The following is an 18865-nucleotide window of genomic DNA, read 5'->3' on the forward strand; positions in this document are numbered from 1 at the left end:
CGTGTGATCACATGCCACTTGTTGACATTCATCTAGTAACACAAGCTCCTGAAGCCAAGCTATATTGTAGTCATCATCAACAATAAGACCCTTCATAGACATTCTCAAGGTAGGAGTCTTGACCTCTATTAGAAGCACAAAATCTGCACCATACACCAAAGCAAAGGGAGTCATGCCCATTGGAGTCCTTATGCTTGTCCTATGCACCCATAGGGTTTGATTGATCTAGAGATGCTAGTCTCTCCTTGATTTGCAGACTGTGCAATGAAGGATTTTTAGGATCATCTTATTAGATGCTTCAGCCTGGCCATTACCTTGGGGGTGATAAATGGAAGAACAGTGTTGTGTGATTTTGAATTTCTTGCATAGTTCCTTGAGGTCTTTGTTCTTGAATTATCCTCCATTGTTAATAATGATTAAGGATGGAAGACCATATCTGCAGATGATGTAGTTTGTGATAAAAAGTGCTATAGTTTTTCCATTGGTAATTGTGAGAGGTATTGCCTCTACCCACTTCATGAAGTAATCTATAGCCATGATAATGAACTTATGCCCATTAGAAGAGGTTAGGTGGATCTTTCCCACCAAGTCAAAGACCCATTGTTGAAATGGCCATGTTGTAATAGAGGGAATCAGGTCTCTGGCTAGAGCCTAGATTAGATTCCTATGTAGCTGACACTGCTTGCACGACCTAGCATACTTGATAGCTTCTTGCTCCATTTTGGGCTAGTAGTAACTAGCTCTAAGGACTTTGTAAGCTAGTGTTAGGCCATTGGAATGAGATCTGCAAATGCCCTCATGAACATCAATTAGTGCACGTTTGGACTCTTTGAGTTCTAAACACCTAAGGAGTGTTCCATCAAGACCTCTCCTATATAGATCATTAGAAATAATGACATAGTGTGAAGCATTATGGATTAGATAACATTTCTAATTCTGGGTCAGACCTTCTAAAATGGTTTGATTGTGGAGGTAGGAATAAATGTGATGGTAGCAAGATGATTATTTTCCTATAATAGAATAGATAATCTTAGAATCAGGGGTGTCATAGGTTGGGTAGTGTAATGCTTCCACCAAGAACTCATGTCAGAGATCATTTTTCAAGCATTTTTAGTAGGGAGGCCAAAGTGGCCATGGCATCAACTGCTTTATTATTTTCTCATGGAACTTGTTGGAAGGTGATGTGTGAAAAATACTTCTTTAAGTCATCAACCATGCACTTGTAAGGAATTAGTTTCTCATCCTTTGTTTGGTACACATCATTAACCTAGTTGATGACAAGCTGAGAGTCACCAAAACTATCTAACTGATCCACTCTCCATTCAACTACAATTTTCATGCCATTGATCAAAGCCTCATATTCAAAAATGTTATTTGTACAAGGAAATAGAATCTTGTATGCTTTGGGCAATGAGTATCTCTATGGTGTAATGAAGAGTAATCTAGCACCTGATCCTTTTTATGTAAAGGACCCATCAAAGAACATAAACCATGTGTGGTGTGTGAGTGTCAGAATGGACTCATTTGGGAAATCAATTTTCATTGGTAGGAGATTCTGGATGGGTGCATCGGCCAACTGGTTGATAATTGCCTATCCCTTGATAGCCTTGCGTTCAACATATTGGATGTTAAATTCACTTAGTGTCATAACCCATTTAGCCAATCTTCCAGTGAGAGCCAACTTACTAAGTAAGTACTTTAATGGATCTATTTTAGCCACAAGCTACGTAGTGTGGGCAAGCATGTAGTGTCTCAACTTATGGGAAGCAAAGACAACTGCCAAGCAAGCTTTCTTAATAATGTTGTAGTTCTTCTCATAAGAGGTCAGTGTCTGGCTCAAGTAGTAAATAGCTCTTTCTTTGTTGTCATTATCTTCCTAAGACAATAGCATCCCAAGATATGTTTTAGTTGCTGAAATGTATAAAAGAAAAGGTTTCCCATGGATAGGAGGAATCAAGATTGGTGGATTGACAAGATATTTTTTGATCTATGTTAAGCTTTGCTCACAATCCTAGCTCCAATTAAATTTCACACCCTTATGTAAGGTTTTTGTGAAGGGTTGTGATCTATCTGCCAACTATGAGATAAACCTATGAATAGATTGAAGCCTTCTTTGTAGTCCTCTCACTTGACTATTGTTCTGAGGCGGTGGCATGTTCATTATTGCTTGTACTTTCTCTAGATCTACCTCAATTACTTTTTCAGAGATGGTGTATCCCAACAATTTTCTTGATGTGACACCAAATGCGCATTTCTTAGGATTGAGCCAAAGACTGAATTTTTCCATATGATCTAGGATGGGTTCCTCATGGAGACACAACCCAAGAACAAAATGGACACAATAGAAAGGGAAAATTATATTAACTGAGAAAATAAGCTATTACAAATAGTACAAAGAAAATAAACTTCAGAACATGCCCTAAGGGCTTACAATAGCATAAATCTGGAGATAATTTCTCCTTTCAGTACCTCCTCTCAAACTCCACTCCGAACTGCCTTTTACAATGCCAGAAATCTCCTTAAATAGACCTCGGAGGGTTAAGGACTAGGAGTACATTCTAGAAAGTGCTAGTAGGAATCCACTAACAAAATAGAAGGTTCCAAAAGCTGCGTTAGAAGTTGGTGCAAATCTAGAAGAATCCAGAAACGGTAACCGAACTTTCAGGAGGCATAACTTTTGAACTGTAGCTCCAATTTTTGAACCGTTTACATTTTTGGAAAGCTCTCAAAGTGCTCTATAGCCCTATGGAAAAGCTTTGCTTGTACCCCTTTTTTCGACCCTTTTTGAGGTCATTTAATGCCCCAAACCTGACTTTGAAGCATTCTTAGGAGGTCTCCAAAACCCAAAAAATTGCAATAACTTTCAAACTATGGGGCCTATTGACCTGATTCTTTTTCTAAAATGCTCTAAATCATGATTACATTCATCTGGCCAATTCACACTTTCTAGTTTACCAAAATGATGGCCCAAATACATGCTCCTATTTTTTTGAGATTTTCAAACACACTGATAGTGGAACTATGAGAGTTGGAACCTTTATTTGACCCAAATGGGTATCCAAAAATGAAAACACATCAAACAAAAACTAAGTCTAAGTACATTTTTTTTTGGGTGACATAGGATTGCCCTTATACCTCTGGATGCTCCTGCATCAGTTCCAAATCTTGTAGAAAAGTATTGCATTTAGCATTTTTGACCAAGGTATCATCGACTTAATCCTCCATGGTCTTATGCATCATATCCTAGAAAATTGTAGTAACAGCCCTCTGATATGTAGCACCAGCATTCTTCAAGACAAATGGCATTACATTCCAACAAAAGGTTCCCCATGCACATGTGAAAGCCATTTTCTCCTGGTCTTTTGGCACAATTTTTATCTAATTGTATCCAAAAAATCCATCCATAAGTGAGTACATCTCATAGCCAACCATCATGTCCACTATCATAGCAATATTAGGAAGTGAAAAATCATCTTTAGGACATGCCAAGTTGAGATTATGGAAGTCAGTACAAACCCTAATAGATTCATTGTGATTGGAAACTAGAAGAATATTGGATATCCATTTAGCATAATCAATTGTGCAAATGAAACCATCTTTTAGAAGTTTCTCCAATTCTACTTTGGCGAGCAATGCAACATGAGGATGCAATTTTTGAAACTTTTGTTTAACTAGTTTGATGCCTGGTGCTATGTACAAGTTATGCATGATAAGATCAAGATCCACTCTTGGCATGTCAGAGTATGTCCAAGAAAATTTAATTTCTTTTCTTTGATAAAAGCAATGAATTCTCCCTTTTCTTTTGGTGACAGCAACTGTGCCAGATGTATCATATGAGGATGTTCTTCTATGTCTAGGTGAATTGGCTATGTTGGCTCTATCAACATTGATGATCTCTCCTGAAAGTGACTGGGAAGTGCATCAAATATCTCATCCATGGGTGCCTCAAAGAGGTTTTCACTCTTGGATACATCCTTTGTTTTTACTTTTTTGGGTTCTAACACTACCACAATGTGGTTTTCACCATCAGACCTTTTGCATTTTTTCTTTTTAAATGTATGACTGAGATATTTGATGTTAGCCTCAGTCATGTTGACACTCTGCTCATTGGTGGAAGATGTTATAGGTTTGATAGTGTTTGGGTAATAGGTGAGCGCATAGTCATTCTAGAACATGGGGACTTTGCTAGATGCATTAGGGTTCTAGTCTATAAGCTCAGAATGTGTGAGTGAGAGAGTAGTGGCTTGTTTAATTGTGTTCATAGTATAGTCATTAAGTGTTTGGACCAACAATTTGAGACCTACAATGACTTTGTCCACAGATGTGTTCGAACACCTTTGAGTATGAACATTAGCAATTGGTGACTCTAGGACACTAGTTGGATTAGATCCATGTGACCTAACCCTAGAAATTTCACCCACTTTGATTTGGTTTTCATAGACATGCACTTGATCAATTTATTTATCAATAGTTGCTCCTAAAAGAGAGTCAAACTCATCTTCCTTAGAATCAGTGCTACATGGTGAGAGATTATAGAACTCCCCAACAATGATAGGGACATACTCGCCTTCATCCTCTAGGTTTTTACATAGATACTCAATATGTAACGACTAACTCAATTCTCCCATTTCTAAATGATATTTGAGTTGCTCAATATTTTCCTCAAAAGAATCACTAGTATCATCCATAGTGCTAACACACAACACAAAGTCATCTGGCTCAATGAAGAATTTAGCGAGGTCATGAGGAATAGGACGAGGATAAGAATCCTCATCATTAGATTGTTCCTCTCGAGTATCTAACTCATCCAGTGACTCATTTCTAGATGAACTCTTAGGTTTTGGTATGAATTTATTTTGTCCCAAATGGAAAGGAACCTTCTTAAATCCTAGGCTAGTTGTATCACTATTGCTTTGAGCTATTGCTTTGATGGGATCAATTAGGCCATTATTATTGCATCTAATAGGGCTAGTTCCCTTGTAACCAAAATGCTTCATAAGCCTAAGACTAGGCCCATATATCTCAAGAGTTATTTCTTGAGCTTGCTCTATTAAGTCTAATGGAGCCTCTTCTCTATAAAGCTATGCAGTGATGGCTCTATTTTCACTTTCATCTTCTAAGGTAACCGTAGCCTTGACAAAAGTGTCATTATACTTGGTCTAGGGTGTCAGCACAAATGAATTCTTTTCTTTTGAGGGTCTCCCATAATGCCGAGGAGACTCTAGGAGGGATGTTAATGAAAAAAAAAGTTGAATGTGGTACTCTCCCATGCCAATTTATTTTAGTTTGAGTGAATACTTGATTTGTTTTAGTTGATTATCATGATAATCAATGGACTCACAATTAGCAAGGACAAAAGTTTTAGGAGCTTTGAGCATATTGCAGTTATAGCTAGTAGTGGTAGGAATAGTAACTTCAGAGCCATGAAATGGGAACTTGATGCATTGGTAGTATGTGGATGGCACAACATGCATCTCATGTATCCATGGCCATCCTAACAGAATGTTGTATGCCAAGGGAATGTCCAACACTTGACAGGTGACATCCCTTTCTATAGGACTAACGTGAATGGGTAAAACCACTAGACCTAGAGACTTTTGTTCCACTTCATCATACAGTTTGATGGTGATCTTCTGTTGAGGATCAATAGAGTCCTTAGAATAATTCAATTGTCTAAGGAGAGTAGCCGAGAAAATATTTAGGCTAGCACCATTATCAATGAGTACCCAATGAACATGTGTCTGATGGATCATAACCTCAATGTGTAGAGGTTGATTATGTGGATGACTCAGCGAGTTATTATCTTCCTCTGAGAAGGTCATAAGATAAGGTGAGGTTAGGTGACCTACCATGGATTGGAATCACTCAAGATCAAGATCTTGAGGAACATTTTCCTCAGCAAGGGGTTTGTCCAAAATTTTCCTGTGAGCAAGTGAGATTTTAAGCAACTCAAAGATGGAAATCTGAGCATTAGTTCATTTCAATTGATTGAGAACACTATAACTAGTTGTTCTCAAGTTTGTTGTGGGTTTTTCACCTTTGCTAGATGGAATAGAAAGGGCTTTGTCTTTGTGTTGTTCAAGATCAAAATTAGAAGGCACGGGGCCTTTGTGCACCAACTTGGCACGAGAGCGAGTGATAGCATTAGCACAATGTTGCAAGGGCATATTATCCATTGCATTGAGAATAGGGATGCTCAAGAAAAATGGTGTCTTAGGCTTGTCATTATGGTGTTTTCCCTTAATGGTAATAATGTCACAGTATTCAGAATCCATAGGTTCAACCATGTTGATGACATTGTCATTATTGGAATATGCATATTTGACCTTGTTGTTGGATTTTGATTTTGAAGTCTCTCCTTTTTCATAAGCTGGGAAAGGCTCTTTAAAAACCTTATGGTCCAAGTTTTTGTTATGTCCATCTACCACAAGATCACCAACATCAATCATGTCCTGGACTTTATGGCACAAGTTTATGCAATTGCTAGTTTTGTGTCCCTTATTTTGGTGATACTCAAAGAATGAGGTTTCATTCCACCATGGTGGAAATGGTTGTGGATCATAGGGATGAGGATTGTCCATTGGGGAAATAAGCTTGTTTTGTAGCATTCTTTTGTAAACCACATCTAGAGGTTCACCTAGGGGTCTGAATTCTCGCTTAGGGTGTGTGGCCCAAGAATTTTTTAGTTTTTTCCTAGATGTCTTGTTGTTAGGGGGAGGTTTCTTAGTGTTTTTGGCCACTTTGAGGCCATCTGTGAGATTAAATGCCCCTTTAGTAGGTTTGGGAGTGACATTGTCAATGACTCCATCATGTACAATTTCTCAATTCTTGTTGACATATTTGGTTTTATCCCTGTTGGAAGTAGAACCTTGTTTTGCATCCTTCTAAAGAGTAAGTTCATCTTTCTTGACCATAAATTCCTCAGTGTGTATAACCTATGTGATAATGTCTTCAAAGGTATGTGGACCTTGAAGTTGGACTCTATATTTTAAATTAGGTAGGAGGTTATCAGTGAAAGTGTCAAGCTTCTACATTTCCAAAATTTTACAAGAATATTTAGTGTATAGTTGTCTCCACTACTGGAGAAATGAGAGAAAAGATTCTCCAACTTTCTGCTTAAGGTTCCGTAGATCTTGAATATTGACAGGGTGTTGTATGTTATGAGAATACTCCTAGATAAATAGATTGGAAATTTCATTAAATGTCTTGATACCAGGAGGTAAATGTGAGAACCACTCCAAAGCCTGACCACCTAGGCTTCTAGGGAGTAAACACATGATGTATTTTTGATCATGTACAAACTCCATAGACAAAGCATCAAATTCCCACAAGTGATCTTGGGGATCAATAGTACCAAAGTACTTGTCATACTTGGGTAGCTCTATGCCTCATGCAGACCACAAATCTTTAGTTAAGCTAAATGCCACTAATTAGGATTGTGCACAGATAGAGAAGGGACAACTTAGTTCAGGAAACTAATTGGATGTAGATCATAGATTTTTTGGATAAGCTAATTTGACAATTTTGGAATAGAATCTCGTGCGAAGATTCTCTATAAGCCATACAAAAAAGTTCACTAGGTCATGTGAAGACTCATGATAGTAATTTAATTTTTCCCAAAGACTTTTTGTGGCTTGTGCAAAGACTTTCTATGAATTTTGCAAAGAAGTGATAAGAAAACTAAGACAATGGCAATATCGTTCATGAGTATATGCAAGATCTTGCATGAAGACCTGAATCGATTCACATGAAAATATGAATTATTTCTCAAGAAAGTACAAGTCTGTGCATGAAAATTAGGACTAGATTAACAACAGCATTGGATTTCGAAGAAATTTTCACATTGTTTAGATAGATTGAATAGATTTGTCAAACAAATTTTATTGGACAAATAGTGAGGTTAACTCAATAAGACACTTGGACAATGTTTTGAGATTCAATCAAGGAAATGTGTTTGAACAAGATAGTGGGAAGTAAGCATTGGTCAAAAATAGTCTTACAAGGGCAAAGAAACTTGATAGGATAGGGGAGTCTTGACCTTTTTTTGTTGTAGATGGTTTTGGACTTGTTTATGACTTGAGAACAAACACACTTTTATCCCTAAAAACAAAAATTGGTAGAGAAGGAAAAACCTTTGTCCTAAATCTTATGTGCATGTGTGTACCTCACACAGTCGTGTCACCCCCTAGAGGGCACCCATATTTTATGTATACTCAAAGGACTCAATGGTATATGCTAAATGAGCACCCTTGTGGTAGGGGACCACACATAACACCTTCAAACATCGAGTAGCATGCCTATGGTGAGTTCTATAGGAGAGATTCTTCCCCCTCCTTTCACAAAGATTATGCCTCCTTTCAGAGGTGAACTAGGTGGCTTCTAACTAAGAGGTTTTTACTTGGCTTCCATTTGTATTAATTCCTAGTGGCTTTGCAAGTATATTTGGGACCAATAGCTCACACCAGTATCTAAAAGTGCACACACTTGCTTAGAAAGACTGGGGCTAGCACCAGCTAGTGCAATAGATAGAGCTTCCCCTTGATATGTGATATCAAGAATCAAGGGAAAGAAATTAATCTAGCTTTGGAGTCTTTCACTCTATAAAGAATCTTGATTATAGTGATTTGGAATCTTTGACAAAAGGAGTGTGCTCACTTGGGTCATTCCTGGAGGTTAGATCACTCTGGCAGGCCCTCTAAATGATTAACTCGGATTGGTGGTTTGATCGCAATGGTCAAAGTTTTTGATTTCCCCAAAGGGGAAAGAGCATACTCCTCTACCTTACTTTCTTTCCCAAACATGCAAAAAAACTTAATTTACTGACTTAGCTTAATCAATCCAGACTTGTCCTTCCTCAAGATTCCAATTTCCTAAAAGGAAACCATCATCTCTTCATATAAAAGGACCTGTACTAGAGAACCACTAAGTTGCTTGCCTTCTTTAGAACTTTTACTTTTAGAAGCATCTAGGTTTCTGATTCACCCTTGGTCATGACCTCCAAGTGGTGAAGAGCATAATCCCCTATTCTTCTGTCTTGGACCCTAGGAAGCTCACAAGCCCCTAATTAATCTAGTTTGGAAAGCAAGAAAAGAACACATTGTTTTGTGGGTTTTAAATATAGTCTTCGATAAACATGTCTTTGGTAATTGTTCTAAAAGAAAATAGTTAGTCTTTGTTTGAATGGGTTGTATATGGAATCTTTGAAAAATCATCCTACAAACAAAAATTAAGCTGCAAAAAATTAAAGAAATAGAGCAATACAAATTTTAGAAAAAAAACACGTTAATGAAATGAGATAAATAGCTCATTAAAAGTACAAAAATTATAGTTGTTGTTTCAAGATCTCACGTGAAACCTCTAGCAGAGTTGTGCAAAATCCTTTTATGGCCCATGCGAAGAAACAAGGTGCCATGTGAAGATTTGCATGCTTAGGCACTTTCTCAAGCAAACCAAAAAGAATCTTTGTGCGAGAGTCCAGAATCCTCACGCAAAAATGAATTATCTCACACGAAGATTCTAGAATCTGTATGGAATTGTATGGACAAAGAGCTTAAAAATTAATTTTTAAAATGTAGAGAAAGCCTAAGAAATTGATTTTCTCAGTCCCACGGTGGGCGCCAGAAATGTATGTGTGAATATGTGGCCTTTGTTTAACACACACACTTCAACATGGTCCTTATTTTCGGAATCATCCTAGAATAACATGAGATTGTTCACCAAAGAATAGTCCAACAAGGTGACCTATTTCCTTCTATCTAAAGGGATTTTGCTTATTAGATATCCTCAAATTTGAGGTGTAAGAAACTAGACCCTCTAAGAATGAAAAATTTAAATGCACTTAAGTCTATATGAGTAAGCAAGTAATGTAAATGATATATGAAATTAATCTAAGAAAATATAAAATAAACTAGATTATATGCATGCATATTAAATCTAAATGATATTTAATCTAAGGAATGAAAGCTTATGAAATAATCAATTCAAAGTGAGAGCATAATTTAGCAAAGATTCAATAGAAATTCAATTCAATACTCCATAATGAGGAATTAGGAGTCTCTTAAATAGAATTCTAGGAATCCATCAATGGGTGAGATCAACTTGGATCGATGGTCAGGATTGAAACAAAGACTTAGTTAAGATGGAAACTTCCTTGTGTAGGTGAAGTGAACTATTCTGATGTAAGTGTGATGAGTAGTCAACTAAACTTTCCATAAGTGAGAGAGTAAGTTAACTGGATTGATTCCAATTTGAGAGAGAGTTCAATTCTAATTTTCTATTTAGAACTAATGAGGAGATTTAGGAAGAATATTTAATTTAATAAAATAAGATATGCTCTCATAAATACCTTTTCTATTTAATTAAATAATTTCATTTAATTAATTAGGAACGACTTCCTATTTAATTAAATAACTTCATTTAGTTAATTAAAATAAGCATATTTATTAAATTAAATAAATTTAACCCCGTAGTACATTAGCCTTAGGAGATAATTTAATTTAATAAAGTATGAATACTTTTGATTAAATTAAATTGAAATCAAATAGGTTTAATGTGGCTAATATGAGTGAGTACTATAGGGATTAAATAAGAAATATGATGAATGTTTTCTACATCTGACAATTAAGTCAAGTAGGGAGTAGGAGAATAAGAATTTCCTATTAGAATAGGTCTTAGGATTGATCAGAATAGACTAGAATTGGTATAATGGAAATGAGAAAATTTTGGGATATTATAGGTATGGATCTACAATCCATATTGAATCTCAAATTCCCACTCATTCCTTGCATTTTTCTTATTTGTTGCATGCCTTCTTTATTTTTTTGATTGGCTAGATGCAGATCATATAGGGAATGTAAGTGATTCATCCTTATCCTTTTTCCTTTTTGAAATCTCTCTATGTTGGCTCCAAAAATGGTTTACATCTGAGTTTGTGAGAGAACAAACTCATATGATGATTCTATGTTACTCAACACATACTATATTACTGATGCTTGGCACATATTATCCTAAATTGCTCGACACATGTTACATTTCTAGATTGCTCGGAACCTATTACACTCTATGTTTCTTGGCACATGAATATTCCTAAATTGCTCAGCATCTATTACTTTCTTAGCACATGTTAAAATTTTGACTCAGTAGCTACTATAACTCACTTAGCATACATAGTGTACTTGGCATATATGGGGAATTGGTTAAGTGTGTTGACACTCGAATGTCAAGACCATTCTAAGACCAACAATATCCACCTTTGACATGAGTGTCAAAAACACTTAATTATGCATTAATGAACTAATCTGGTTGAGTACAATCTTTATTCTTGCTCAACATACATGCAAAATTTCAAAAAATGTTCAATTTTTTTGTAAGCAATAATATACCTTATGACTTCCCCTGAGTTGATTATGCCTAGTCCATTCTTTAAACTAAAATTATGTGCTTATGTGCCTAATTATCTCTATCCTTTGTCCTATTCCTATTCGTTGTGCCTATATACTATATCTAATCTATATGAGTTCCCTATTTTAGATCTATTTTCCACATGCTTCTATATGCTTGTCAAAATTTTGCATTATTTTGCATCTCCCCCTCACTTTATTTTATTTCTTGTCCCTATTTTTGGCTATCTATAGACTTTCCACTTTATTCTCAAAATGAATGAAAGAATGTAATCAAAATTGTTAAAAATTTGGTATTTTCCATATATCTTCATATATCTCCCCCTTTTTGACACTGATGTTAAAGGGTTATAAGGAGTAATACCATACTTAACCAAAAATGTACTATTTTACCTCTAGGAGTATCTTTAGAGATGCATCCCAATTTTCCAATGCAATGTCTAGTGACTTGTGCTACATGGTAGTCTTTGCAACAAGGTGTACAAGTCCATCTAAGGTAGAAAGATTTTGATCTTTCTTTAGGATGGTTTCTACATATGCTTGTTCCTTGTGGAGGACCTCTAAGTGTAGGGTTATGGAGGACTAGATTTGCATCAATTTTGCCTTTATGTTTGCCTCCTCTATTGTTAATATAGCTAATTCTCTTTGTGTGTGAAGCATCTATGCAAAATGCTTCTCACTCTAAGCTAGATTTGTTGGAAGTTGCATGCTAGAAATCCTGAGATTTCTTTCCAAGCTCATTATTCTTTGGCTAGTCTCTTGTGTGAAGTCAAAAAAGTCACACACTTTGTTGTACAATGAGAAAGTGTTCCCAAGTATAATTTTCACTCTTTCTAGTTTCTTAGTCAATTTGACTTGTGCTAATGCTATATCATTTGATATTTTCTCATTTACTTTGCCTTGAAATTTTCTTTCTAACCATTCCATTAATTTTTCATTTGTATCATGGTCTGCATTAGTCAATTGGTCAACTATATTTGATAGTTGTTTTATGATAGGCCTTGTTTCATCTGGTGACTACAAGTTGAAGGCATCCATGGAGATTTCCTTTATCTCATTCAATGCTTGCCTATACTTGTATTCTCTTCTATCCAGTGCACCTTGTATTTCATTTATCTTTTCTATGGTGAGGGTGCTGGATTCATAGGAGGAAATTATGATATCTTCATCAAGTTCAAGATCTCCATAGTGAAGTATCCTGGCTACCCTTCTAGAGCTTGAGCCTAGTGTTTAAACTTGCATTAATATCATTTCAATGCTTAGCTTTTGAAGAGTTCTAGTGGGAGTACCAGATTTTGGTAATTCAACCAATGTCTATATTATAGCTTACTCCTCATCACTTGTTTCCTCCTTCTTTTCTTCTAATTTTCCTTTATCACTGACAATTGTTGTGGGTGAACTTGTTGACTATTCTTGTTCTCCTATTTCTTCCCCTATTGCTACACTCAGCATCTGAAGTGCATCACTTACTAATTTTGGTGGAGATGGTGGTGAAAGCAGTAGGAATTTAGTAGCAGTATATGTAAAAGGTTGTTCCTTTGGCTTCACATTTTCTCTTTGAGGTGCTGCTATTGCTCTTTGTAGTTCATTTACACTCACCAATATAGGGCTTGTACACAACTATACCTATAGAGTGGATTGGTGAAGGATCTTTGAGAGATCCTCTACAGTTAAGGATTGATGTTTTGACATAAAGTGTCAATAACATCCTTTATTTTTATGGTCTCTATAGGTGTGATGGTGGAATGACAAGGGCTAGGAGGTTGTATTTGTGTGTCTTGGACACTTTTTTCTTCTTATTCATATAATGCCTCTTCCTTTCCTTTAGCTGTATTTTTTTCTTCATCTTTATTTACTTCCTCTTCTACTCTTCCTTCCTCACCTTTCTTCTCCTCTTCACTTTTCTTCTCTTCCTCACTTCTCTTCTCCTCTTTCTTTCCTATTTCTTTTACTTCCCTTCTCTTTGAGCTGGCCTCTACCTTATATTCCTCATCAAATACATCATCAATTGACTTGTATATTGACTTCCATAATTTTTTGGATTTATTTACAGCATCCTCTATCTTGTTTTGGAGGATGCAAAATGCTCTATTTTTAGGAGAAAATTTGCTATTATGTCTTTTATTCACCTTAGTTATCTAACCTTTAGTCAGGTCTAGTAGTACTCTAGCTAGGGTTGATTCTCTTATTTCCTTTTCCATTTGTAAACAAAAATGCCACTTATCTACAACTATCTTCTATAACCCCTTGGGAATTGTACTATCTAACTCTAGAGGTGTGTGTTTGTACTCGACCATCATTGCATACACTAATTCCTCTATTTTTTTTTGTTCTTCTTTATTGAGCTTATTAACTTCTATAGTCTTTAAACCATTTAAGTTTTCTTTTCTAATATTTACACATAACTTGTCAATGGTAGACTTTGTGGGATGACTTACCACTTTAAACTAGCTGAAATCATTTGACTCTATTCTTTCTTCATCTGAGTCTGGCTAGGCAACATATTTCCTTCTCTTTCTTGGTTCTTTACTAGTCTACTTTGTGGCCTTCTTCTTCTCTTTGGCTTCATCTTTTTCCTTTTGAGTTGCAGCCCTGGTGGTAGCCCTTGTAGTAGGATTCTTTGCTTTGACTGTAATGGGCTTTGTCCTCTTCTTGGGCTGGGATGCAAGTTGAGTTCTAGTTTTCCTTTTGGTGGCTTTGGCTTTAGTGGGTGCTTCCTCAGCTTCTTCTTCCTTGGCACCTTCTTCATTGTCCTCTCCTAGGCCCTATGTCAATTCCAATGACTCTTTCCCTTGCTCACCTTCTTCCTCACTATCTACTTCTAATTATTCTTCTTCTTTTGCTATAGTGCCTTCTACTTCTATATTAGCTCCAAATGTTTTCTTGAGATTTCTTATCATTTTGTCCTTCTTCACTATGGAGGCTATCTTCAAATCTGTTGCCACCCTGCATTTGACAATATCATAAGTACCAAAATGAGGAGCATGCTTGTGAATCTCTTCTACAAGTAAAAAAGTGACTACAACTAAAGCTTGGTCTCCATCAAGCTCATATCCAAGTGGACTAAGCCATCTTATTCTTGGTATCACTGCTTGTATGTAGGTGTAATCTATGTCAACCAAGAAAAAAATATCATTTACATGCTACTCAACCAATGATACTGGTATCCTCATCATTCATTTCATGGACTTCTTGCAGTACTCAAAGTAGCTTGTCATCTTAGCATCAAAATTTTCTCCCATTTTCTCAATAAACTCATTGACTTGTGTAACAATTGTCTTGTCAGATCCCATTTTACCTTTCCAACTAATGGAAATTCCTTCATGACATAGAAAAATATGCAAACCAACACTAATCCAAATTTTCATTAAGCTCCTTTAGATTTCCTTATGGCTCCCAAATTTTCATTAATTTGTTGTAGCATGAGCTCTGCTAGATCATAAGTGTGGTCCTTCTTCACAAGTTTGTATGCAACATCTAGTGCTATACATGACACATTGTTCAATCTACTTGATTGATAAAGTTTATGAGATATGAATCTAACAACAAAATTGAGTAGGGGTTCAGTGATGGTATCAATGGTCATTTGCCTATTGTTCCACTTGGCACCAGTGTTTTCTCTATAGCCTCCTTTTTGTGATTTCTCAGGGTCTTAGGCTGATCTAGGTTTGGGAATCTAGTGACCCTATGAATAATTTTCTTTGTGATTTTTATTGGACTTGTTTCTAATGAAAATGATCCATCATTTATTTGGCTCAACACTATATAAATTCATTTAATCTTAAATACAATGGGGAGAACTAGAGCTTTAGTTAAACCCTTCTTCTTGAAAATTTGAAACTCATCCTTCAAGATACCCTTGTCACACAACTTATCAAAGGCATTGAAAATTTCTAGGTCACCTATGGCTCCAATCTTATAGTTATAAAATTTCCTAACATCTTTGACCATTACTACTTTTTTTGGAATGACTAACAAAGCACCGACTAGATCATTTTTATAGGAAACTTCATGTATTGGCCTAAATTTGGGTTGTTTAACTTCATTTCTAACAAGTTGAAACTCATGATCATCCTTTCCCTTCATGGTTTTAGACCCAAATACCATCTTCAATGAACTAGGGTTTAATATTTAAATAAACTTTCAAATATGCATAGCTTGGCACTTCATGAAATACCTTTGAATCAAAGAGTTCAAGTTGAATTGTTGTTAGGATCGGTGCAAGTCACTGCTAAATCATTGTTTGATCACCTCTTCGCTCTTCTCATTTTTTATTTGTATTTGAATGGCTTGAAAATAAGTGATTTTGAACTTTATTAGGTTCAAAACCTAGAATTTATTACATATTGCTTATAATTTTACACTCAGCACTTGAAGGATTCATTGTAACTTGACTCCCATTGTAATTCATTTACTTGACTTCCACTAACATATCTCATTCAACATCAACTAGAATTTCTAGCTTGGCATATACTGGAGTACTTGATCCATCTTTTCATTTCTATGTCTTTTTTATTTCTACCCTAATGTGTTCCACATCAACTTTGTCTTTACCCTTTTTGACTTATGACTTGGGTTCCTTGGCCTTTGTTGGACAATTCCTGCTAACATGTCCTATCTTCAAGAAACTAAAACATGTGGTTTGGCTTAACCACCTATGATAATTTCTCTTGAAATTTGTTCTTATGAAATTTTGAGGAACATGACCATATTCTTGATAGCAATGATAACTTTTCCTATTATTGTAATCCCAATTGTAGTGGTGTACATAGTTGTTTCTCCTTGTAGGCTAATTAGGTGTCCGCATAGGCTTTGATATGCACTCAAAAGCTCTATGTCCATACTTTTTTTAGTTATAGCAATGATCATAAAATCTTGGTGTCCTCATGGTCTTGGTTTTATAGTCTTTTGTTGAGTTTCCTTGCATGTTACACTTGTGACAACAACCTTTGTTTTTGGATGTGTCATGTTGATTGGTCTTTTTACTTCTACAAACATTAGTAGTGTGCCCCTTTTTCTTACAAAAATGACAAGTAGGTTTAGTGTTCTTACCTTTTTTGTTTCTTTCTTTTGTAGTCTTGGATGATTCTCCTTGTTTAGTGCTGGTGTAATCAAGTCCTAAAGTATCATTACTAGCCCTTGGTATTTTTAGTAATTGTTCAAAGTACTTAATAGCTTGTCTAGGTTTGTTGTACCTTTCTTCTATCTCCTTTTCTCTCTTTAGTTCATTTTTCAATTGTTCATTCTACATCTTCAAAGTGTAGATCATAATGTCCTTCATGTTTAGCTCATGATGAGCATTCATTATCTAGCTTAAGGTATCTAGCTGCATGTTTGAGATCTTTTCAAACTCAATTGTTTTCTCCTCTAGTCTTTTGGTGAGATTTCTCTTGTCATCTTCTATTATGGCCTTGTCTTCAATAGCTTTTTTTTTTTGTTCAGTCACTTCACAAAGTACTATGGCTTGTGATTCTTGTTCAAGCTTGAGTAATATGATTTCTTTAGCTTTTGCTCTATTTTTCTCCATTAGTTTTGCTATTGATGCATCAAATTCCTTAGACTCTCCATTGGAAAAAACTTGTGTGGTGTCAATCTCCTTGTAGTGTATGTCATTTTCAGCTATGGCTATCTCCTTTCTTCTTTTCAAGGATTTTCTTAGTTCCTCTCTAGCTTCCTCTACCTTGTGTAGAGTGAGATGCACATCAATCACTTGATTGTCAATAATCTTCCCAAGTTTGAAGACTTCCATATTCTTACCTTTTTCTCCAAGCTATTAGGCTTCTCCTTGTGAGAACCAATGCTCTGATACTAATTATTGGAATGCTCAAATGGGAAGAGTACTTTTGAGAGTGGGGGTGAATCAAAAGTAACTAGTTTTTATGGTTTTAAACACTTATTTACACATAACTAAAAGAACAATACATGTATGTAAACATATAAGAAAACATGAAATGAAAGTATGCATCAACACATGACACAAGATATTTGGTAACCCAGAAACCCTCTAGGAATAGGAAGGTAAAAATGGGGTGGGGATGACACCCAAAAAAAATTAATGCAGCAATATGTTCAACCACTTCTTATGGTCTACCCTGTTAAAGGCTTTACACTATGTCAATAGTGACCTGGTTAGAGGATTTACAAACACTTATATTAAGTTTCACCCTGTTAAAGGATTTACAATAGGTTGTTAAACCCACCTAATACATAAGATTTTCAATCACCTTCTCCAAAGGTTTTTTCACCTAGCTGTTAAGCTAACCTATCAATATAGGGTTTGAACATCTAATAAAATGGTAAGAAAGTATTAGAAAATTTGACTTGATAGTATGCAATCTCTAATTACTATATTTAGGCACTTGATCTGCTCTCTTCTAATCTTGATCCTCTAAGATTTGATATCTGATCTTGTCCCTTGTCCCTTATTTTGTTATGATTAACTAGATATGGAAATGCTACTCTGTTTCTCTAAGTCTTTCCTTCTTCACAATGAAATTTCACTATAATATCCCCATACACTATTCTCATCCACATATGCAATGGGTTCTTGACCTCCTTTTAAAGAATGTGAAGACTTAGGGCTAGGTATGGATCTATGGTCCATATTGAATAAAAAATTCCCACTCATTCCTTTCATTTTTCTTATTGGTTTCATGACTTCTTTATTTTTCTAATTGCCTACATGTAGATCACATAGGGAATGTAAATAATTTTTCCTTACCCTTTTTCCTTTTTGAAATCTCTCTATGTCAGCTCCAAAAATGGTTTACATCTAAGTTTGTGAGAGTACAAACTCATATGTTGATTCTATGTTACTCAACACATACTATATTACTGATGTTGGACACATATTATCCTAAATTTCTTAGCACATGTTACATTTTTGGATTGCTTGGCACTTATTACACTTTGTGTTTCTTGGCACATGAATATTCCTAAATTGCTCAGCACCTATTGAAATTCTGACTCGGTAGCTACTATAACTCACTCAACATACATAGTGTGCTCGGCATATGTGGTGGAATTGGTTAAGTGTTTTGACACTCAAATGTCAAGACCATTCTAAGACCAATACCTCGGACCTTATAACTTCTAAATCTCCAAAAAATTCTAGGTGTAGTTTAGAGGATTTCTCTAGTAGTCTTTTGTTTTGTTCTTGTAAGGAAGCCATTCTCTTAAGCAAGTTATCTCTTTGTATAAGGGTATTTAAACTAATTTATTCTTTCTCTTCTTCCAAATGAATGTATGTGGACTCCTATTTTGCAACCCTTTGCCTATGTTTGACTAGTTCTGGGAATAAATATTTAGGTTTTGTAGTAGTGGCCTCAAAATTGACTAGGTCATCCATATGTATAAGATTAGTGACATATGGTTCTTGTCTAGGACATAAAATTGTATCCATATTTTCTCTAAAAACCCAACTATGGTTAATTTCATTCACCAAATTTGTTCTATAAGGGATATTA

The sequence above is a fragment of the Cupressus sempervirens genome, chromosome 9, assembly GCF_028749045.1.
Source record: "Cupressus sempervirens isolate cs-2001-9-10 chromosome 9, ASM2874904v1, whole genome shotgun sequence".
Classification (NCBI taxonomy): Eukaryota; Viridiplantae; Streptophyta; class Pinopsida; order Cupressales; family Cupressaceae; genus Cupressus; species Cupressus sempervirens.